We start from the raw sequence: 23,037 nt of genomic DNA, 5'->3' as shown, positions 1-23,037 counted from the left end.
AGGGACACTCTTATCTCTGTGATAAAATGCTATTTATGTGGGGGGTTTTATTGTTGTTGTTTTGCTTTGTTTTGTTTTGGTTTGGTTTTTCTGTTTTTTTTTTGGGTTTTTTTGACAAATAACCTTCTTACAGTCACAACTCTGGAAGAGTTAAATCGTCCAGCTTTAAGGAACCTGAGCCAAATGAGGCTTTTTGCTGCCTGGTCCCTGGGAGCTCCCTCTCGTCGGTGGCCTTGGCTTGTTTGTGGAACCGCAGCTGATAGGGAAGTGTTGTTCTCTAATAAACGAGAGATAGCGACTAAGGAGATGTTGAGAGCAGAAGGTGCCACATCAGAAACAAACACCCAAAGCACTTTGGGGGCTGCTGGCAGTGATTGCCTTCCTGTGTGGACTTTGGTTCATTCCTGGGTTGCACAGTTCATGGACCACATCAGGGTGTTAGGAAGTCACTGCTGTCTCTGGGGCCAAACCCTTCTTTTTGCTGATTGTGGCACAATGCCTCCACATTTTACACTGGTTTTTTTTGTTTGTTCGTTTGTTTGTTTTTTTACGGTATTGAGGCATTTTAAGTTAAAACCTGGCATCATAAGAGGATTTTTTTTCCCTCTAAGCAGCTATGCTCATAGTTAGGCGCTGAAAACCTTCTGCTTGAGGTGGTGCAATGCACCGAAGTTTCACCACTCCAGAAGGGGATTCACATTTCCTGGTGCAGCTTGGAAGGTCATGCATCAGTGGTGAGAGACTGAAACCACACTGCTTGTTTGAATGACAGGCAAAACAAAGTACGAGACTTCATGTTTAACTCCTCTGCTAAGCCAGAAAAAAAGGGGAATGAAAAGATAAACTTGTTCCTCTTCAAAGAACCTATGGCCATATTGGTTTTATAGATGTTATAGCCATACTTGAGGGCCACTTTTGCTTCATCCTGTTGATGAGAGGAAGGATGAAACAGTCATCAGACATGCTGGGCACGTGGAAAGTCCTGGGTTCATCCACTGCTCTCTTGCTCATTTTCCCCAGAGTCCTCCATAAGTCACTTTGTCTTCCAATGTCCCAACCCCATGCCTGTAGCCATGGAAAATACTTTCCAGCTTCCCTGGGAGGCTGGAAGTGATGTATCAGTGTTTGTGGGGTACTCAAATAATAGATATAATAATTAAAAACTAATGCATTATTAATGGTTTATTAATAATAAATAACAATCACGAATTAATAATTATAAGAAAAATAAGTACACAAATAATAGTTTAAGCAGCAGTTATGTACTCACCCAGCATATGCCTTATGAAATTGTCTCCTGGTTATATGCAGATTGCCTCTGTGATAATCCTACATGAGTATAAGGTGTCTTAGGTGATGAGATTGCATGAGTTTGGGTTGGATTGAAGGACTTCAAGTGAGTTCAGTATGCAAAGAACAAAATGCATCATCCCCAACCAAAAAATCTCTTCTTTATTGCTACTTATGTTTTTACTTATGTACTTATGTTTTCATATGTGTACGTGCATGGAAGTTATGGAGAGGGGTTTGTGGGGTTATTTCATCAGCAAAAGCATCGCTGGATACTTTCTCTGTTTGAACTTCAGAGTATGAGTTTGCACATCTCAAAAACACAACTCTGTGCAAAGGAGCATATTGGTGTGTACAGTGTAGTTAGAAGTGCAATTAGCCTTCTAATTAACGAAAGTCTTGATTTTTGACATCTGAAATAGTGTACTGGTGGTAAGGAAGAGTACAGGTTGCTATGGCAGGGTTGCACAGTGTCCCTGGTGACTCTCTGAGAGCTGCTGGTCCCGGGCACTCTGGCAGAGCTGCCATAGGGATCCCAGTGAAATATGTAGGGCAGGGATATGTGCTATTAGGAGAATGATGTAGGCACAGTGCCACGGAGGTAGAGGTTAAATCATTGTGGCCTAATGCAGATTGGCACTAAACCTTGCCAAATTAAATGTTCAACCTTTTCTCTGTCAGAGGTTGCAACCACTGGTGTAATTAAGAAAAAACAGTAATTTCACTCTGAGAGAGAGTTCCGAGAGGTCTTGTGCCTTGAGTTTCAGGAGTGAATAGTGCAAATGTCTGTCAAATTCAAGTGTTCATACTAACAGGTTTTTACCAAAAATGAGCCTGCAGGGAGAATTAATTCTAGTGCCAAGCAGAAGCTTCTGCTGCAAAGTGCCATGGCCTAAAGAAATGGAGAAGAATGGAGGGTTGAAAGGAAAGGTAAAACCACTCTTTTCGTTAGTGAGGTGTTAATGATAATGGGCTGCTTGATGACTGCTTTAGCTGTATCCGATGGGCTTAGGGTCAGACCTCACCCGATTCTGGTTTTCCCCATCAGAGAAGATCCTTGGGATAATAGGCTTTGTGTTGGGTCTTGTCTTTCTTCTATCGGTCACTTTCTAGCAATTTGGAGCTCTGCTGGTTGAAAACTTGGTTCTAAATTAGCTAGTCTTTAATTTTGTTGCATGTTTTTCTGTGTTCTCCACTGAAGGAGGAGATGCTGTTCTCTAACTCTTCATTCAAAAGGAAGTGTAATGCGGGTCTCCTCTGAGCAGAGGTAGCAATGAAGGAGATTAAAAATCAAACATCTTCTTGCTCTTTTCTATTTCTCTCCTGTTTCAACACAGAGAAAACTGGAAGACTTGATTTCTCGTCATAAAAGTGATTTTAAACAGTTAAGCCATTTAAACTAGATTTTATTTTTGGCTTGTTTCTTTGGCATCATCGTTCATTCGCACCAGTGAAGTTTACTGGTGACTAGTGTAGCCTCCTGGTCTGGAGAGGCATGAGCTCTGCACGAGCAGTCATGCTGGTTTGGTGGCTCAGACATTCATCAGTTTTTATGTTCCTTGTGATGGTGCTATTTTTTATTTTCTTGGAGCTCCTTTCTGCTGTAGCTATTTGGGCTCCTCTCAGCAAACTGCAAAACCGAGCACTTTGGCTGCCATGGCTCTGCAATGCTGGAAAGAAATGGTTTGGCTTTTGTGTTGGGATGAGGCGTTGAGTTTCTTATTCTTTCTCTGCCTGGTGAGAAAACAGAGCTGTCCCACTGCAACTGATACTTTCCATGGTGGAAACAACACAAATGTGTGTGGGGGGATATGGAGGAGAACATCCACTTTCTGGGGTTAGAGGACCTGTTTCAGTGTGAGAAAATCCATTTCCATGGGCTGGAGGGTCAGTGAAGACTCAGCAGAGGTGACAATCTGCTAGTGAGGTGGCAATCAGCCAATCTGGAAGAAATCTTCAGCTGGAGTGAGACTCCCAGGAGCCACTTAGTCACTGATAATCAAGCCCAGGCTCAGCAGCTGTGCTGGTCCTTTCATCTTTCCAAGATGACCCGAGTGCTGTCACAGATGTTCAGGTATCCTGAAAAATTCCCGATTTAATGACATGGCCCTGACGGCCGAAGCATCAACCCGAGCTCTGCCAGGAACAGCCCCTGTGGGTGTTGTTTGACTTGACAGATTGAAGGTGCTCGCTCAATTAATGCTGCATCATGGTTCTCTTTCAATAACGCGGGAGGTGTCAGCAGTTTTGTTTACAAGCCTCCTGCTCTCTGCTTTAAGTCATTCCTGACAAAAGGAAGTTTAAATGCTTGCATTGATTCCTGGCTCCGCACTGCAAAATATCCACAGGTGGCAAAGACGTGGAGCTTTTTCAAAGCAGCCTAAAGGATTTAAAGTGCTTTTAACATCTCGGGCACTGAGCTCCCAGGCCTTGGACCACTGCTTTTAAGCATCCGTGAGTCACAAATAGATTTAGAAGATAAAATGCTGGATGCTGCTAGTTCTCTCAGCACATCCTTTGCTTATTTATTCTTTCGGAGAAAGCGTGCTGACTAAAATTACCCTTTGTAGTGTTTAGAGATTCATATTCACAGATTTTGGTCTTTCTAAAAAACATGTTGGGTTTTGTAAAGAAAGAGATGGCTTAGAAGCAAGATTTCTGGAGACTTTGTTGTAAGTCTCTTCCCTGCCACTGAAGAAGCTACCCAAAAATATAGTCCTTAACAATTTTATATGTGACACATGTAAGAAACTAAGATGCTTTCTAGTTTTCAAGTAACAAGCTTGAAAATAGCCAGGTAGGTTGTGGTTTTAATTTGTGGTTTGGGTTGGGTTGTGTTTTTTTGTAGAAACCCAAGTTTTTAAGAAAACTTGTTAACTCTTTCCACTTTTCTATGGACTCAAAAACGTTCCATACTTGAATGCTTCCTTTGAATTTTTTTTTGAAATGTCTGGTTTTGTGTTTCATTCAGACTGTCGTATATTAGGAAGGCCCAGTATTGGAGGAAAAACGTGGAAGGAAAAAAGAAAAAAAGCGCCCAGAATTTCAGTGTGAAACCATTTTACATGTCAGATATATTGGAGTTAATTGGCTTTTGTATCATGTTCATCTGCAGTGGATCTACCAAAATAGCCTAGATGATTGCTCTGCTCGGTCTGGTTATTATCTTGCTTGTTGTAATATCCCCGTGCCACGCTGCTGTGGCCAGTGCAGCTGGGAAAAAGCCCGCTGGAGATCCCCGAAGATCTGCTCTGTGATACATTACCAGCTTGTCAGAGGCTCACTTGACAAACTGAAAATTAGCCAAATGCTTTTTCCAAGCTGAAAGTAGCCCGAGATGATGTCTATGCATCATACCTAAGAGCTCTTTTGAGTTCCTTAAGGTGCCTGACTCCAAATACTCCTCAGATTATTAATAGTGCCCTAATAAACCTGGAGAGTGATCCTATAAATTCAACATGTTCGGAGGTCAAACAGTGAAGTCAATATTAATTAATAGTCAAATGCAGTGTTTTATTTCATGTAATCAGCCTCCTGACAGTCTGAGCAGTCTTGGAGGTTAGTTACGCTCAAAGAGTGGGAGCGATGCCAGGGCGTCCCATGCTCCATCACTATAAAATATCAAATAATCTGGAGCTGTTGCATGTAATAGCTGAAGATTTAATGTACCTCCTGAAATGCTCTGTGCTCCTTCATAAGGGGTGGTAGGAGCGATGTGCTGGTGGACCTTGAGGTGGTTTCTTGTTGCCCTCTCTGCCAAAGTGAAACAACAACACAAGAAGCTGGTTTTATTGTGAGGGCAGGAGAGGGGTGCAAAAACCCAGGGGTTGGGGTGACCTCAGGTGGTCGGAAGGTTCAGTGGCTTTGTGGTGGCAGCTCCAAGGCAGAAGTTTGCAGGGGGAAAGGAAGGACACATGAAGAAGCTCTGCACTCGTAGCACAGATGGGAAAGGAGAGGGGCTCCATAGAGAGGGAAGGGGTAGATGAGGTGCTTGGGGATGTGGCTCATGGGTGGACCTGGCAGTGCTGGGTTCATGGTTGGACTGATCTTAGAGGTCCTTCCCAACCTTAATAAGTCTATGACTCTAAGTGGGTGCCCTGATGCCAAGTCTGGTATACACTAAATTACTTCAAATTTGTTTAACATGCACTACTGGGAATATTTAAAGGAGTAATGCTATTTTGAGGGGACTTTCAGATTACTGTGCTCAAAAGCCGTTTCATTAATTCCATTAATTTGGAGGAGTGATTTATAGATTATTCTGCCTTTCAATAGCTGATCTGCCACTCCTGAAAATTCCTCATAAACTTTTCTCCTTTGCCTGGCTGGTAGTTGACATCTCACCTGCTTTTCACCGTGGTGTAGAGTCACCCTTGGTGGACAAGGGTGTGTGATCCCAACAACTCATTGCAGGATGTTTAATAATAGAAAGCCCATCTTGCCCAAAAGTACTGCCTTCACTCATTTTCACACTACCTCAAAGCTACAATGTGCTGCAAATGCCACCCTCCACCCCCAAAAAGGGCTGAGGGGAAGAAAGGAAGACAAAAGGATATCTGCTAGGCTGATGCACAGATTCCCCTTAGCCAAGGACATTTGACAGTGCAAAGACGGATGCTTCATCCAGGTGTTTGTATTTTCGCCTCAATCCATTATTAGTGTGAATTAAGATACCTTTTGGCTCCCATCTCTCCTCCAAGCGACAGGCTTCTCATAAGTTATTTATGTGGGATGTGTCACCTTATTAATTATATTCCCATATAACCTGACGAGGCTGATACAAAGTGTTCCCCGGTGTGAGGAGGATTCACGTGTGATGGAGCCGTGCTGGATCCACGGTGCTCATCTCCAAACCTGCACCACACTTCATTCTTGGAGAAAAAAAAGTAAAAAAAAATTTGCAGAGATTTGTGGCCAGATAACCCAGGCAATGCTTCATTTTTGTGGAAGGAAAAAAAAAGAGATTTGTGGCCAGTGAAAGGTTTACTATTGAGTTTTTAAAATACCATGTATACACACATGCACACTTAAAGAGAATACATGAATATAAAATAAACATATATTCACTGCCAGTGCTAGTTATGGTACATTAGTGTTTTAATTCGACTTAAATACATTTTGCCTGCCATCCCTTGCAGCTGGAGTTGCAGTCTCCAGGTTGCAGTGTCTACAGTGAAGTCCTCCCCTATGGAGCATCTGGGTGCAGGGTAGAGTTGAGCATGTTGGGTCTTCCAAAGCAAAACTTCCCTCTCTTTTCATTTATTCTACTGTTGAAGCTGCTCAATTCACTCCAAGAACATGAAATTTTGACTGAAGCCATCCTATGTCCCAGTTTTGGTCCCTGCTTAGTGGAGCACATGTTGTTATTCTTGTTTGGACCCACCATATATTAATTTCTGTTGCCTTAATGTCATGGCTAAGGCCTTTGCTGAAAGAGGTGGACCAAAGCATGTGGTCTGAATGCTCTGAACTGGTTGTTTTTAATGACATTAACCAGACATTAGGCAGCTTTTGTGGGGGGACATGTGTAGATGGAATGTAGCAGTGACATCTTTCTATCATGCTCTGCTTTTCTAACAGTTCAAGGACACAGTTGTTTATCACCCACATTTTTATATCCAGGTGAAAATAAATGTTCCAGGTTTTAGCTATTTTTCAAGAAAATTGTCTAAGTCCTTTGCCATATCTTGGGCTTTCCTTCCATGAGCTCTTCTTATCCCAAGTATTTCCTGAAAGGTGTTTGGTGATGGCACTGCATCTCTGCCCTCTCTGTTCCTGCTCAGCCTTTTGATATTGGTGCCACCTCCAATGGATGGGCTTTTTGAAGGTGATGCGTGTTCCTACAGCTGTCCCAAGTAAAGGCTGCTGGCTTGTGAGAGCTCTGCTCTGCCATCATCTTGGCCAGATGTTTTCTCCCATCTGGACTGTCTGGGGTTTTGGGGTACAAAGCCCAGCTGCCAGGTGGAGCTGCAGGAGGCATTGTCCCATGGGTCAGCCCTCCAGCAACCCATTCATCAAACCTCTGGTGGATGGGGCATCCCAGAGCTCGTGCAATCCTGCAGGCTTCTACAGCTGCTGCCTTTTCCCACCTTTTTTTATTAATAGCACTTGGATTTCATCTCAGGCTGTAATGGATTTTGTGCGGTTGAGAATCTCCACTCAAAGGTGCCTCATTGTCAGCTTCTCCTTGGCCACAGAAGTGCTTTGTCATTCTGGCCACATGCAGTTTTTAGCCTAAAACATCTGAGTTTTGAGTGTGTACTGTCAAGCACGTCTCAAGACTTTTTGGTTGGCAAAGCACGTGTGCACCGAGCACCGAATGGTCCGGCATTACAGTGGGTTTTCTTTTAATGCCAAATAATCAAAATGGTTTAGCTTGATCCCTTCTGTCTACACAGTGTGAAAGCAGAAGAAATAACCAGAGATCAAATAATTTATTTGTGAGATGGGCTTTTGGGGTGTGTTTTTTTCCTTTTAATCCAGGGGGTGAAAGATCAGTCTTGGCTTCATTGGGGATGAAGGTGTGTTCCTGTGGGGTGGGTTTAGATTTAGCTGCAATCTGGTAGGTCTTCTCATGAGAAAACTGTCTGCTTCCTCTTCCCTGTGGTGTTTCTTGCTCTATTTTTGTTGTTGTTGTTTGGCTGGGTTTTTTAAGTGTGTGCCTTCATAGAGTCATAGCATGGTTTGGGTTAGAAGGGACCTAAAAGATCATCTACTTCAAACACCCCTGCCATGGACAGAGACACTTCCCACTAGACCAGGTTGCTTCCACAAAGCCTAGAAGCTTGAGCATCTTTTAGTTTTGGTTTAAGCATGTGCTTATGTGCTGCTTTGGGTAGGGGAGGATTGAGCCCTGAGCTGCCACTTTCCCTGAGAATTCGTCTAAAAAATTATCACAAACCTCCAGGTTTTTTCAGCTACACCTGTGACATGAGTAAATAAATAGCTCAGTGTTTAATACATTCCAAAACTATATCCAATAACCCTTGTTGATCAGACAGGGGTATTTTGGGTGAGACCATCCACCCATCTGGTATTTTTTTCACTGATATCACTGTGCTTGTACTTGAGATTTTATTGCTGTAGCTACATCAGCCAGGGATGGATCAGCCACAATGCTGGGGGAACTGTTGGGTGATTAAATATCTGCTTTTCAAGCTAATTCCTCTGTTGTAGGATAGGTTTGAATGGATGGAGCTTGATTAATGCCCACAACTGAGTTTGGGCATTCATGCCTGAACTCCAAGTGTCATTTTCATGACAGGGAGAAGCAAAAAAGCAGTGTCAGGAGCTGGTTTAACTGGTGAAGTGTTGGTGTTGAGTGAGAGGAAGGTGACAGTGGGTGGGAGTCTGGGATGTCCACCCTGGCTGTGCTTTGTTCTCCAGCCTGGCAAAGATTTTGTAGGCTTCAGCCATAAAAAAATACTTAAATACCTCAGTATCTGGTCAGGTTTGAGCTTTAGAGCTGATTTCTTAAAGGATGTTGGACCCCTTGTGTGATTGTTGGGTTTAGGTGATATCTGCCCAGGCACATCCAAGTTTGGTCTTCCATCTTCATCCTTGTTTTTTTACTGAGTGCTGAGAGGCTTTGGGTGGGATGCTGAGATACCCTTTCTCCAGAGGGGCTCCTCCTGTGTTTGTAGGGGAGGTTGAATGCAGGTGCAGAGAGAGGATTTAATGCCAATGCATCCTCCATCAAAATTTGTATTGAATGGACACAGGGCTCACTGAACTCCCCTAATCTCTGGCTTGTGTGGCTGAGTGATAGAGACAGCCTTGGCCTACTTTGAAGAGAAGAAGGGAATGTGTAAGGGGAAGCAGGAGCTGGAGTTGCTAGGGAAACACGAGCAGGGATGCTCGCATGGCTCTCACCTGATCCCTGCCACAGCAGCTCCATGATGCAGGTTCCCTTTCATACAAGTGTCATGTGGCCTCCTGGGTGAACTCACGGTCACAAAAAGCTGCTGGAATTGTCCCAAGGCTTGAGGGGCAGCATTGGTGCCCAGCAGGAGTCCCCCAAAGAGCTGGGGGTTACACAATCAGCCCCATGAGTGCTCTGGGGACACCCTACCCATTGGCATCACAGCTGGTCCCCGAGGGTTGTGCTGGGGAATGAGGCAATTAGGGATTTGCTCCTTCTGGGATTGCTTTTGGGGAATTGCCAATTCTCCCTTGCTAGGAAGGAATGTAGCATGTTCAGTGATTTCTTCACTTATGCCCATGTTGTGGGAGATGGGGATGATGCTGAACCCCTCTGGGGTGTCCCCATTTTCATCACTCTTACAATTGTTCTCATTTGTCCCCCTGCACTTCGAGTCCTGGAGTGCTTTGCTGTTTGAGTAATTAGTGCCAGGCCATGTACCTTGTGCTTAGCACACCCCGTACTAGGAAAGATGACTTCCATCGAATTTATGATTATGCAGGTATTTTATTCCTTGCAAATGTTTTATTTATTGCAACGCTTATTGATAGCTGCACTTACCAATTCTGTTGAGGCAAAACAACCTTCTACAACTGCTTTTTTTATTTGTGCGTATGGAATAAAAATCAATCCTGGCAAACATTCGAATATCTGGATTCTTCTTGGCTTCCCCACCTGGTAAAATTTAATAATAGCTTGTAAATGTTTTCGTCAGTTGCTCCTCTGTTCTTTAATTGAGCGCAGATGAATCTTGAATGAGTAGTTTTTGTATGACTGGGTGGTTTTTTCATGTTTAAGCAGCAATCCGTTCAGTTTAAGCAGCGAGCGCTTTTGGGAGATGGATGCAGGACTGTTTGTAGTGTGCTTATTTCCTAAAGTTTGGAATGAAACAGTTCAGGAGGAAAGCAATTGAAGCTTTTCCTGTGCTGGTGGGTTTCTTGGGAAGCAGCTGGTACCATGCAGGAATTAGAAACAGCTGGCTTTGCTTTATAACTAATCAGGGGAGTGATTATCTTGTGATAATCTTGCCCCCTTCATCTCTTATTGCATGAGTAAACACAACTCCAGTTTGCATACTTTGAGTTTGGCCTTCCACCTTCACTACCAGAGATGAAAATTCAGGCATGCCGGGATGAGCCTCCCCTCCATCAGCTCTGCCTGGTGTCATCCCTGTTGCCCTGGGATGGTGCAAGGAGGGGTGAGCTGGGCTGGCTGTGCCAAGAGCAGTGATGGAGCCCAGTGCCAGCTCATGGATGAGCTGTCCCTGACTCAGCTGAGCAGGGACCACGTTTCACAGCCAAAAAGCCATGTGGGGAGAAGGTGGGTGCTGCAGGGCTCCAGCTGTGCCCCATGAACTGTTCTTTCTGTGACATCTGGACAGAGGCTGCTGCTTTGACTTTCAAACAGAAGAGAGGGACCAATTAACAGGTGGAAAGGCCCCTGCTAAGTGTGTGGGGCTTGTGCTGTGGTGCTGCAGAGTCAATGTCTCGAGTTCAGCAGCCTGGCACCGGGTGAGATGAGCTCAGATTAGTGGAACTCCTGTCCCTAAGAGCCTTGGTTACATCTGAACTTGCAATGGGCCTGAGAAGCAGCTGGCATGCACACAATGGGCTTTGGGGCCAAGCCTCAAATCCCTCTTGGCCAGCTCACCTGAGTGCTGCCATCAGGTCAGCATTGCCACTTCCATGGATCCCAGCACCTCGGGCTGGGATTTGCCTTTCCAGGCTGCTCGTAGGCCCCGTTTAAAAGGAAGGAGAAGGCATGTCTAAATAGAAGGCTCTGCATTCATCTCTATTTTATTCTTTCCCCTTCCCCTGCAGTATTTTCCTGCTGGGAAGGTGAAACCATGAGCTGGAAGGATCTGGCTCCCTGCTTGTCAGCGGCGCCGGCGTGGCCGGTTTGCTCGCCTGGAGGCGGGGGACGCTCGGTGTCAGCTCCTGTTCAAAATACATTTGGTTTCTAAGTTGAGACAGGGATTCTGCACAAACACTTGGCATAGGTGAGCTGGAAAAAGGTTTTAAGGGTAAGCAGGTTATTTATACTCTGTCTTGCGTGTCCAGCCTGTGTTTGTCCTGCTAAGTCGTTTATGTTTATTTTAGTGAGAAAGACTTCTGCCATAAATACTGCTCTAAGCAGCAGTCAGCAGCAAGAGCAGGGTGCTGTAGGATGCAGGGGCCAGTGTGGATGGAAGAATATGGCTGGGAAGGGGGTTTTAAATAAGATTTAGACCCTTTCCAAGGATCACATCCTACACTAAGAGGTAAAAGTGGGCTGGGTGGTGCAGAGCCTCCACTCTCCATCCCTTGGCAGCTTAATTTTCAACACTGAAAAGATTTTCAGGCACCTTGGGCTGGGAGAAATCACAGGTTCATGCATATGATAATTTTTTAGCAGATATTGGCCCTGCTCATATGGCAATGATCCCACTTGTGAAGTCCCTGGAAAACACTGTGTAGTATACATTTTCCTCCTGGGACATAGGTATGAACAGGCCATTCGGGACTCAGATGAGTAAAAGGGGTTTGGAGATGCCTCTTGGTACAGGGGTGGAGAAAAACATTTTGAAATCTGTGGGGTATTAAAGAAAATTTCTGTCTTCCTGTAAAATGTCAGCAGGACATTTATCCTCACATCTGTCTCATGGACTCTAGAGTGGGAAAGAGTTAAATGCCTTCTCACATGTGTTCATTGCCACAGCCTTAAGGAGCTTTCCTGTCTTCAAGAAATAAACGTAGCACGTGTTCAGCTAAAAATACTGCAGGAGGAATGCTTCCTTGGCCACAGCCCCGATGTGGCACAGCAGCTGTGAGTCGCGGGATTTTGTTTGTTTTTAAACTTCATCTGTCTTCAAAGTGATGCTGTTGAGGGGTGTTAGAAGAGCCAAAGTCCCTGTTGACCTTTGTTTGCATCCTCTGATGGACATGGAGTAGGACTTCTTGGCAGCTATTTGCAACATGAGTTGGAGGAGGCTGTTGGCTTTGTTTGCTGCTACCTGCAAAAGCAGAAAACCTGGAGGTTACTGGGATGAGTTGAACTTCGGTAGCTGCAGGATGGAGCACCGTGAGGTTGCTCCTCAGTGTGATAATCTGCTGCTGCACAGAGGTGGAGGGTGAGGAGAAGGGTCTCAGCCTAACTTTTTGCAGGAATCAGTCTGTGACACCAAAACTTCCTCTTCTAGCAAGGTGCCCAGTTTGCTGTGTTAATGGGCAAAATGAATATTGACCCTGAGAACTGACTGTCTTCCTCTGGCTGTGTTTGCTTCTGATCAGTTCACCTCTCTTGAAAAGTCAAACTGCTCCCGTGCGTGTCTCAGCCGGGTGGGATTTCTTACATTTGGCTTAACCTTAACCTTCTGCTCTAGGGCCTTTAACCCCTGCAGGTAATTCCAGTTTAGTGTTTCTGTCCTTAAACTTGTAGTGTGGGGTCATTTCTTCCTTGATAAATGAATGGTGTGGGATGGGGCTTCCTGGCCAGATGGGATGACTCTGCAGGTGGATGCTGCTGCTGCATGTTAATACATGAAGGTGCTGGGAAGCTGTACTCCAGGACTGGCATGTCCCTGTGCTAACTGTTCCCACTCCCAGACAGATCATTTTAAACGATGCTTTACTTCGCATTGTAAAAGCAACCCTCCCCTCTTTTTTCCTTTTTTCTTTATCTCTTTTTTTTACTCTTTTCCTTTTCTATTTTTTTTCCATTGCTGTCCAGTCATTTGCCCACCACTCCAAATCCCAACTGAGACCTGATGCTGAGGGCCAGATGAAGCAGTGAATGTATTCAGCCCGATGATTTCCACATGAGCAGGGCTCTGTGCCGGTGAAAGATGTGAACTCATTGCAGAAACCTCCCAAGAACAAAGCTTTGGAGAAAGGATCAACCTTATTAGCACATTTAAGGAGAAAGGGGGTTTGTCACTGTATCAGTTTATGCTTCAGCACATTAGCGTTGTAAATCTCTTTGTGGAAGGACTGATTAAAAAACTGTATTTGCTTTCCCCTTTTTTTAAAACCCAGAAAGAAAAAAATCAAATCTCCAGCACATGAGTTTGCTGCAAATCTTTTAACACAAGTTTATGGGGTTTGAAGGTTTGAAGCCTCCTGCAGTTAAAATGATTTTTTTTTCCCAAGCAATCTTTTGGTTTCCCAAGTATTCTTCTGGCCTTTTCACTTGAAAAGGAAAGGCAAACTTTCATGAATTGAGCAGGGGCACTCTTTGAATGAAGTGAGGGTCAGTGCTTCTCCAGGCTTTTCTTCCCATTGTTTGAAGAATACACTGAGGATGGTAGGAGCAGATGTGCTGCTTCTATTTGGGCTTATTTTGGCCCTAGTATGGATATATTCGAGCTGCCATTGCATTAATTCCTCCCATGGTTGCTGTGGCTTAGTCTGTGTTCCTTTGTAAACACAGAACAAGCATCTTCTGATAAAGAGTTGGTGCTTTACATTGACAAAATCTTGTTAAAAAACAATAAAAAAGGTGAAAAATATGGGTAGAAGGAAAAATCAGTGGAGAATCTCTTTGTTCTGTGATTTATGCTGTGGGATATACACCCTGCACTCGTGACCCTTGGCAGAGGTGTATTTGCCACATGGTCCTGGGGTGGGCAAACTTGGCCAGCTGTGTTAGTGACTGAGGGTGAGCATGCATCATCCAGCCACTGACTGCTGAATGTGACACGTTGTTTGTAATAGTACCTGCCACAGGGACTGAATTCCAGGGGGGAGGGAAAAAAAAAAGTGGAAGTTGAAGGAGATTGCATTTAAAAAACGTGCATATGATCTGTCTGTATTCCATACTATACAGGAAGATGAGCCATGCTTTGAACACTAGACTGCTAATTTTGTTTGGCCAGTGACTCTCAATTTAACTATGCTATAAATGAAATGGAGAATGGACACTTATGGGAATGAATGTTTCAATGTTAACAAAAAAACCCTTCTTGTTTGGGGGTAGAGGGTAAGCAGTCTGGCTTTGGAAGAGATGCTACAGTAATTAAAGGCATCCAGAAACCTGGCAGATTTTTTGCTGTTGGGGGGAAATCCTTCAAACAGAGGCTTGATTCTGGCTGCATAAATTAGTATGAAAATCTCTGCCTTTAGCTACAGAGGTGTCACCCTCAGCTGGGCTCTGTCCCTATCATGGAAGTACTGTTATATCACTGTATGTTATAGCTGGATTCCTGCTTTTAAGGGAGGTGTCCTCTCATGGGCACACATCATTGCAATCACTGCTTCAAGGACAGTATCTCTTTCATGAGGATCATATCTCTTTCACCTTCTGAATCTCTCATCCTCTTGAAACAGAGCAATTGTTTAGTGGGGAATGTAAAGTACGCACTCATCTCGCCAGTAACAATGGAGGTGGTTTGTTTTGGCTGAGGAAAAATACATATAATGCATAAAATACATATAATTGCTCACCTAGTCGTCTTCCTTTCTGTCCCATTATCTCACCTTGTTCACACAGGAGTGTGGGATGTGGTTTACCCAGGGGGGAGGGAAGAGCTGGGCTCGGGTCGGTGCCACATGAGGCAGCTGTGGGAAATCCCTCTTGTGTGAGCAGTGGCTCCAAAGAGGCAGATCATGGTCTGCCTGTCCCTGTGTAACAGGCAAGGAATGATCTTCACCCCATGAAATGCCCACGTGGAAAACCTGTGACACATGTCCCTCTTCCCCACCGGGGGATAGACTGGAAAGAAATCTTGGTCTGCTCTGCTGGAGCTGCCTGTGCTGCAGCCCCTCCTAATTCAGCCTCGTCATGAGGAAATTACTGCTTTGCACCTGATGCATTGTCAAAAAATACACACTTGCAACGAGGCTGGATTAACCATGACATTTTACAAGGCCAGCTGGGAGGGATGCTTTGTGATTAAGTGAAGCTCATTTCTAATGAGCCCTGTGCTTTACTTTCCAAAATATACAATTTTTGGAGGGTGGGATGTGTATTTCTCACTTTCTTTCCAACCAGCACATTTTAAAAACTGCAACCAGTCAAACCTACTCGATTTCCCTGGTCAAGCAGAGCTGGAGAGATGCTATCTTCAGCAGGATTTATGATGTATCTGTGTTCTTGGAATCTGCTGTGTGATACTCAGCCATAGGCTGGCCATTCAGGGATGGGATGTTGGGATGACAAAAGGAATTACCCAGCAGAAGCTTAGTGTGATGGGCTTGAGTGTTAAGGTTGAAGAGGACTGTGATGCACTAATTTAACCTCCTACTTAGCAGGGACAGAGGAACTTGATCTTCTGATACCTGCAACCTGTCTTTTTTGTGCTGGATGCTTAAAATCCATTCCAAGATAAGAGTCTACTTAAGCCTTTAAGATTGCTTAGCAGTCAGTTGAGCTGGAAAATGCACGGGTCTGCTGAGGAGCAGAATCATAGTGGGTAAATCAATTCCGAATCCTGCAGAGATGCCCATGATGTGGCAGAGGCTGTTGTTGCCAACAGAAAGATCTCCTGAAGGAATGGGACCAAGAAACCTAATATCCATTCTGGAGTTTCAGTTGAAAACCATCTGCTTGAGTTCTCCTGCTAGTCCAGCATGAGAAGATAGTGTGGGGAGAAGTTGTGTCCCTCCTCTCTAAGTGGAAGATGGAAATAAGAATCAGGAGATAGAAATCTTTCATCCTGTGATCATGAAGACATCTTCCATTCTAGGATAGTGAGATGAGGTAATGTAGCATTGAAGAAAATACCTGGAATGCACATTTAGCTGATGGAGATGATTCCTCTGATAAAAAAGGTCATTCCTTAATCTCTTACTGAGGATGCCCTGAGTTTGGGATTCCTATTGTGCCCCAGAAAACATCTTGCAGATTCATTGGGCTTTCCTGTGTGCTGAAAAGCACGAGAAAGAGTTGCTGGCTTTCTAACAGTGTTGCAGCGTGCTCAGTTCTTGCCATCCCTTAGGCGGATGGTTTGCAATGGGGGATTTCCCAAAAGCACATGATATTGACTCAGCCCTACTTCCAGAATCCAAGGGAGATATCTGCTGAGGCACTTGGAAACACCTCCTGGAGTTGCTCAGGTCCGTGGGGACTTCCACATGTGCTTTGATCTTTCTGTCTGCAGCTTTTTGCAACAAAGATTTTGTGGAGAGCAGATAGTCAGCATTCCTGAAGACTTTTAATTTCTATTCTGCAGCAGCTCTTAGCACGTTTTGCCTTTATGGTGATCATTCTTAGAAGTGAAGAGCCCCATCCAAGGCAGCTTCAGCACAGGGAGACACACAGAGCATCCCTGGAGCTGCATGTGAGATTTCCAGTACAGTTAAAATCAAGGCAGTGGCTTTCTGGTTTGCAAACTCTCCTAGATGATGAGCAAGAGGATGGCCTGCAGAAGGGGACAAGGCAGGAATATGGGAATTTGGATGCAACCAGCAGGTCTTGATGCTAAAACAACTAATGCAGCGGAGAAGGTCCTGAGTGCTGTGCTCTTTGTGTTCTTGAGTGACTTTGAGTCTCTAGGAAGGTGGGTTGCCAGTGAAATCACCAGTGAAATTACATCCACGTGAGGCTTTCCTCCAGTGACATGAACCTGCCTCGTGCTGCTGCCAACAGCTCCTTGGATGCTGCTTTGGGCAGAGCTCTTTGGACTGCTGTTGTAATGATCTGGCTCAGCATGCCCCGTGTTTGCCTACCTGGTTTAAAGTGTTACTAGCTCCTGAATGGAGAAACTATCTGCAGGAATTCAATAGCTTCCCTGCTTTTCAGCACTGCAGCTTTTAGGAAGTGGCTGCCACAGATGTGGTCACATGAGCTGTTGAAATTAAAATGCAATATGAATTTAATGTGAAATAGCTGCTCCCAAATGGCTGCATCCATCTAGATATTCCTAATCTGGAGTGGGGATTAATTTTTAATCTGTTTTATTTCACTGCAATATATCCACGAAGCTAAATTGAAAAAAACCAGTATTATTCCAGGATAAACACGCTCGCCTGTGAGTATTGAGAAGAAACAGGAGCCTGAGCAGCTCTGCTGGAACAGCTCCATGTGTGCACAAGCCACGAACCCATTGCAGGCAGCACTCAGCTGCTGCAGTTGTAAGAAGGAACCCATGATGTGGAAAAGCCCTTGCAGATGATACGTCAGTCACACCTGAGGATCAGCCAGGAGGGAGAGAGAACAAGCAGCACTTTTGCTTCCCAGTCGAAGGTGTGCAGCTTGTAAAAAAACTTGAGTAAATCTGGAAATAAGATGCTGGGATTTACTGGGGAATTGCAGTGAGGGGAACAAGTGGTTTTAATGTTGGAGAACACGAAGTAAAAACAGTTGAAAAAACAGAAATGGGAGCTGGTGCTCCTGATCTTGATCAGTGTTTTAAAAGCAGCAAGATTAATCAAATTCCTTGCAAAGCAGCATTTTCTGGGGTGCTGGCATGAGGCCTGCTCTGAGTTAGCCAGCTCTGTCACAGGCAGCTCTGCAGGACTCGTTTGCACTGAGGGTCATGTGAGGAGATGAGGAATTTTTCAAAGTGGTTCTGGGAACTCATTAGGCTAAAAAACCCACATAAATCTATGGTGAGGGTAAGTTATCACTGTACTTTACCCTTTCAATGTGCCTAAACCAGGCTGCCTCACCCCTCCATCACCCCCTCCTCTCTTGGTCCTTGTCTGTATATGTGGACATGCCAAACCGGACACCCTCCTCCCTGACCCCTTTGGACAGATTCTGGGGTAAGGAGAGAAGTTCCCAGCTCAGAGGGGTTGGGGTGCATTCAGGGTGCCTTCACAGCAGCAGAAGTTTCCACACCAGGCTGCCTCCTCATCCTCTCCCTGCCTGTGCAGCTGGCATTGTGCCGATGACCCCAGACAGGTTGGCTGTCCCCTCTGTCCTCACACCCAGCACCAGTGTTGCTGGGCAGGATGAAGGGATTTTAGACTCCTGGGTCCTCTGCTTGGAAGCAGTGCAGGATGCCACATTTCTCCTTGATAGAGTTAAATAATGGTGTTATTATATTTTTTTTTTCCTTTTATTTTCTTTCTTTCCTTCTCTTTTCATGAGGGGTTGTGACACTTTTTTTGCTTTGGGTATTTATACATGCAGACAGCTCTGCCTGCTAGTCCTGGTCCCTACTTCAGCACAGAGCAGCTCCTTCCTTTGAGGTTGCCTTCACCTTTATTCTGTGATAAAACGAGCCCATCTTCACCCTGGTGTTACCTTTAGGGCTGTGAGTTAACTGAGTTAACAGCTCTGGTGTTTTTCTCTTGGTCATTTAGAGGTGCTCAAAGCCCTGATGCTAAACAGCTGATCCAAGCTCCAGCTGCCCAGGACACATGTGGAAATTGGGTGAAATATCCCTTTGTTTTTTGGATTTTTGTATAAAGTAGTTTTTCCAAAGTGGAGGAAGCTCTCAAAACTGATTTCTCTGTTTTGTTGCTTAAGAAACCAAAAATCCATTGTTTCAAAAGGTTGAAGAGAAGAGGTACAGGGCTGCAGCTGAATGTGCAAAGCAGTAAAATGCTGTGGGATCCTGGACTGTTGAGACTCATCACACCCCTGTGGCATCTTCTTGCCCTAGGGGAACACTCGATTTCATCTCAGTTAAACCCAACTTTGGGATGACGGTGGTGACACCCCAGGCAGATTCCTTGTATTTGACAATGTGCTGCTTCACCTCTGGTAGAAATGGGATGCTTTTCATCCAGCTCCAACATCACCTGTGCTATAGGGGTTGTGACCCCTATAGACTGATGTGACTTTTTCCCCCTAAATTCAGGGAAATCTCAGCAGAAGGATGGAGCAGAGCAGGGAGCAGCAGCAAACACCGTCTCTCCCTCTTGGGGAAAGATCCTCCTCCTTCCCTATTAGAAGATTAACAATAATGAAATAATTCTTTTATAGTCACATCTGATCAGAATACACTTGCCTGTCTCAGGACTTTCCTCATATGTTTGCTGGGAGTTTTTACAGGATGAGGGGGCTCACTTTTTTCTAGTTCATATCCCTGGAAGTACTCAAGACCAGGCCAGACTGGGCTCTGAGCAACCTGGTCTAGTGGAAGATGTCTCTGCCCATGGCAGGGGATCAGAATGAGAACATTTTTAAGGTCCCTTCCAGCCCAAACCATTCCATGATTCAAGAAAATTGCATCCTTGCTGGGAGCAATGCTGTAATAGGGTGTTGATGGGGAAGTGATCCAGGCACTTTGGCTTTCTCTCAATTAAACCTTACAGCAGGTTTACCTGCTGGAATCAGGAGGATTTAAAATGAAAATGGAGACATTCAAATGAAGGTAGCACATAGAGTCTGATGGTGATGGAAAATGGCTGTGAAACATTAGGGATGGCAGACTGAAATCTCAGATAGTCAGAAGGCAAATGAAGAGTAAAGATAAAAAGCTCCTTAGAGGTGTTTGCTTCAAAAAGAAAAAAATTAAAATAAAAATATTGTGGAGGCAGATTGGTACTGATGCACACCTGAAAGATTTGGCAAGTCAAAGGAAGAAAATGCTAAAAAAAGAAATTAAAATTCCAGGTATTGTTTGAAAGGCAAGAGACTGCTGCCTTAGAAGTGCCATTGGCATGTGTGGCATGTTCTGAAATTGCTAGGGAGAGTATATTGGATTGGGGTGGGGAAGGGAGGGAGAGACTAATTATATATAATCTTAAAATGAATTAGGTGATATAAATGTAATGAAAGCAAATCCTGTTCCTGGAGAGACTTTTCAGTTTGCATTTTGATATCCTAGGGCAATGGCATGTTGCTTTCTGACAGACAACCATTTGATTTGGAAATATGTGAATAATTGGGAAGTGAAACCTCTTTGAATTTGTTCCTTTCCCCTCTAGCGTTTGAAGGACTAATTATAGGAAGAGATGCAGAATGCCCTGTGCGGGCATGGATGCAGCCAAGTTTCTACTTTGCTGGTTGCATGAGTCACTGTGCTGCATCCTGTGCTCTTTGATTGGTGTCCTTGCTTCAAAAATTATATATTTATTTTACATATGGGGAGGTAAGTGTCTTATGCTCCATGTCAGTGAGCCCTTGCTGAAGACACCTGTGCCAAAAGGATGCTCAGCAGTCGGTGGTGGAGGCTGGGAATGGGCTGGGACCTGTGGGTGGCTGGGTAGGAGTAAACACCGAAGTGAAAAGTGAGCGCCTGCAAGCTTCAGCATCTTGGCAAGGCTTGTGCTGCTGGCTCGACTGGGAGGCGGCGCCCTCTTTTAAGATGATTTTAAAATGGGTCTCAGGATCCTCCTGTCTGCAGTTCTCTGCTTGCCAGCAGCCAGATACTGACCCTGTTCCAGGCAGCAGGTACCATCTCCCCACTGCCAGTCCCCTGGATGGCACAAGCAAAACTGATGTGACCAATCCGAGCTCTGTGAGGAGGAGAGAGGGTTAATCAGCTGCATGGCTGGTCTGAGGCACTTGGTCTCATTTATCATCTCTGCCTGTGCTCAGCCCCAGGATGGTGGGTGTCCCAGGAGAGTTAGGGCCAGCATTGGGGCGGGAGACACTGAAAGCATGAATAAAAATACTCCTCGGTCTGGAAAAAAAGCAGCATTTTGCTCTCTGGGAGAGCTCACAGATTCTAAATAATAATGCTGTACAAGTGTATGAATGTCATATATATGAAGTCCTCTCCCACTGAAGGTGATATGCATGATGGGAGCAAAACTGCTGCTGGGTGGGCTGTATGGGGGAAGAGAGGGAAGCACTTACAGCAAGGTGATGGAGAAAAAGCTCCCAGGCTGTGTGTGAGATCTGTAGTTCCCAAGCTGTGCTCAGCAGACCTGTTATAGTATCTTCCGTTAGGCTTTTGTTGTTTAGGTAACATGGAAAGTTTGGGATCTTCTGACGTGGATGAGTCAAATATTCCTGGTGGCTTGTTCCTGACTCGATGTATAACCTTGAGCTTGGAGCTGTGCCTCCTCCTCCGGCTCTCCCCACCTGTGATAACTGGGATGGTGACATTTGCTGCTCTTTGAAAAGCAGTGCTGGCATGGAGACCTGCAAAGTGGAATGGGGTAGGATGCAGGATGTGCTGCTCACTGTTCTGGCTGAGAGCCGCGTGAGGTTGCTCAAAATGCAGCACATCCTTTGTCTCACCATCTTTAGGCAATATGGTGTTTGGGAAGAATCTTAACACAGTGAGGACCAGATGTATGTTAAGCCCTTGGGGCCATATTGAAATGCAAATGGAAATGAAAGAGTGCATTACTTCCAAGAGTAGTCTAAGGATGAAAACACCGTGTTGGGAGACTGTGCATCGAAAGCAGATAGCTGGGTATGAGTCCTGACAATGCTTTATCCTGTTGGGAAACCTGCATGCAATGCAGTGTTGTATTTGGGGGTTTGAGATCATTGTTCCACAGATTATTTAAGCCTGGATGCATTTTTAGCTGGACTTTGTCTAAAGAATAAACATAGCCAGGGCTCTTTTCCAGTCATCAGCTAAACGGCCAGATCAAGGGCTTGAGTCAGCGATTCTTGCAAAACATTACTGACTGTCTTCAAAAATATTTCCTAACACTTTTTGCTTTTGAAATGTAATCATGCATAAAGTGATGTACATTAGTTTTGCTTTGCTAATGATTCTGGTGCCTGGATTCTGTGTGTGTGTGTTGGATCTGCTTCTCACTTGCTTGTATGATGCTCTGCTTCCTACATTCATCCATGTACGCCTGAAACAGCAACCCAAAGATGGGACTCATCCTCTTCCAGGAATAAAAGAGCTACATTACCTCCTTCTGCAAAACCAGGATTTATATTTTTTTATTATTTTTTTATTTTTATTTTATATATTTTTTAATTTATTTTTTATTTTTGCTGTTTTAGGGATGTGTGGCTTGTATGAGCAAAACTAACCTACGTATCCCACTAAAACAGCTGCTGCAGACAAAGGGCTCCAGTTCTTGCTGCAGGGCTTGTAGTTGTGCCTTGGATTTTGATTCAATCTGCAGAATTACTTTTCAGTAGAAATACCAATACCCTTCATATTTCATGATAAGACAGCTAATCCCCATTAGTTGTCCCATCTAGAAATTGTTCTTTGTATGGCAAGGAACACAAAATGTTCATTTCTCACTATGCTGAGTTGAAAGGGGGTTGTGAGATGCCAGCTTGGACCAAGTGCTATGGTGACTTCTCCTCTCCACTTAGATTTTTCAAAACTGTGTAGTGACTTCTGGATACTTAATTTGAGACATTTTAAACACTTTTTGTTCTCTCAAGAATGAGACACCTTTTCAAGATAGCTTAAGCTGCCTATCCTGCATGAAAATATTTACTCCCTTTGAAACTCTTGGCCCTTCTAGAATACAGCCAGGCAGGCACGTGGCTTCCTCTGCTTCAGTGTAAAGGTCACTTATGATGTGTTGTTAATGAATAAGTACTACTGCATGCTTCCCTCTTTAAATGGCAGGGGCATCCTTGCTACTTAAAACATTAAAAACTTGTTAAGATGGAAAATACCAGCAAAGAGACAAAAAACCCATGCAAAATCTCTGTCTATTGGGAAATGCTTGCAAGGGCAGCAGGGATGGACTCTGGCAGGAAGAGGGCTTTGTGTTCTTCTCTCAGCAGCTGTTGGCTCCAAATGGCACTTCTGGGCTCAGGGCAGTTGTTCAGAGGGATTGAGTTCCTCAAATCCCAACATGAAAAGAAATGCAGGCTGTCTGGATGGATGGGAATGGAAATCAAGAGCAAAGTTGCAGTCAGTAACATACTGCATTGGTTGGCCAGTAGCTGCTTGGATCTTTCAACATTTGAATTATTTTTAAATCATGTTTTTAGGTTGAAGGCATGCAGTATAGGAACTGGACAACGGCCAGACTAGGCCAGAACAAAAGCCCACCCAGCCCAGTGGTCTGACCCCA

General features: G+C 44.5%; 1 protein-coding gene across 2 annotated transcripts in view; it reads left to right on the top strand.

Annotated features, from left to right (window-relative positions):
- ACVR2B (activin A receptor type 2B) overlaps nt 1-23,037 on the top strand; it is a 67,688-nt gene that overhangs the window by 2,954 nt on the left and 41,697 nt on the right. The window lies entirely within an intron of this gene.

The sequence above is a fragment of the Aphelocoma coerulescens genome, chromosome 2, assembly GCF_041296385.1.
Source record: "Aphelocoma coerulescens isolate FSJ_1873_10779 chromosome 2, UR_Acoe_1.0, whole genome shotgun sequence".
NCBI lineage: Eukaryota > Metazoa > Chordata > Aves > Passeriformes > Corvidae > Aphelocoma > Aphelocoma coerulescens.
This window is presented reverse-complemented; position numbering and strand designations above follow the sequence as displayed.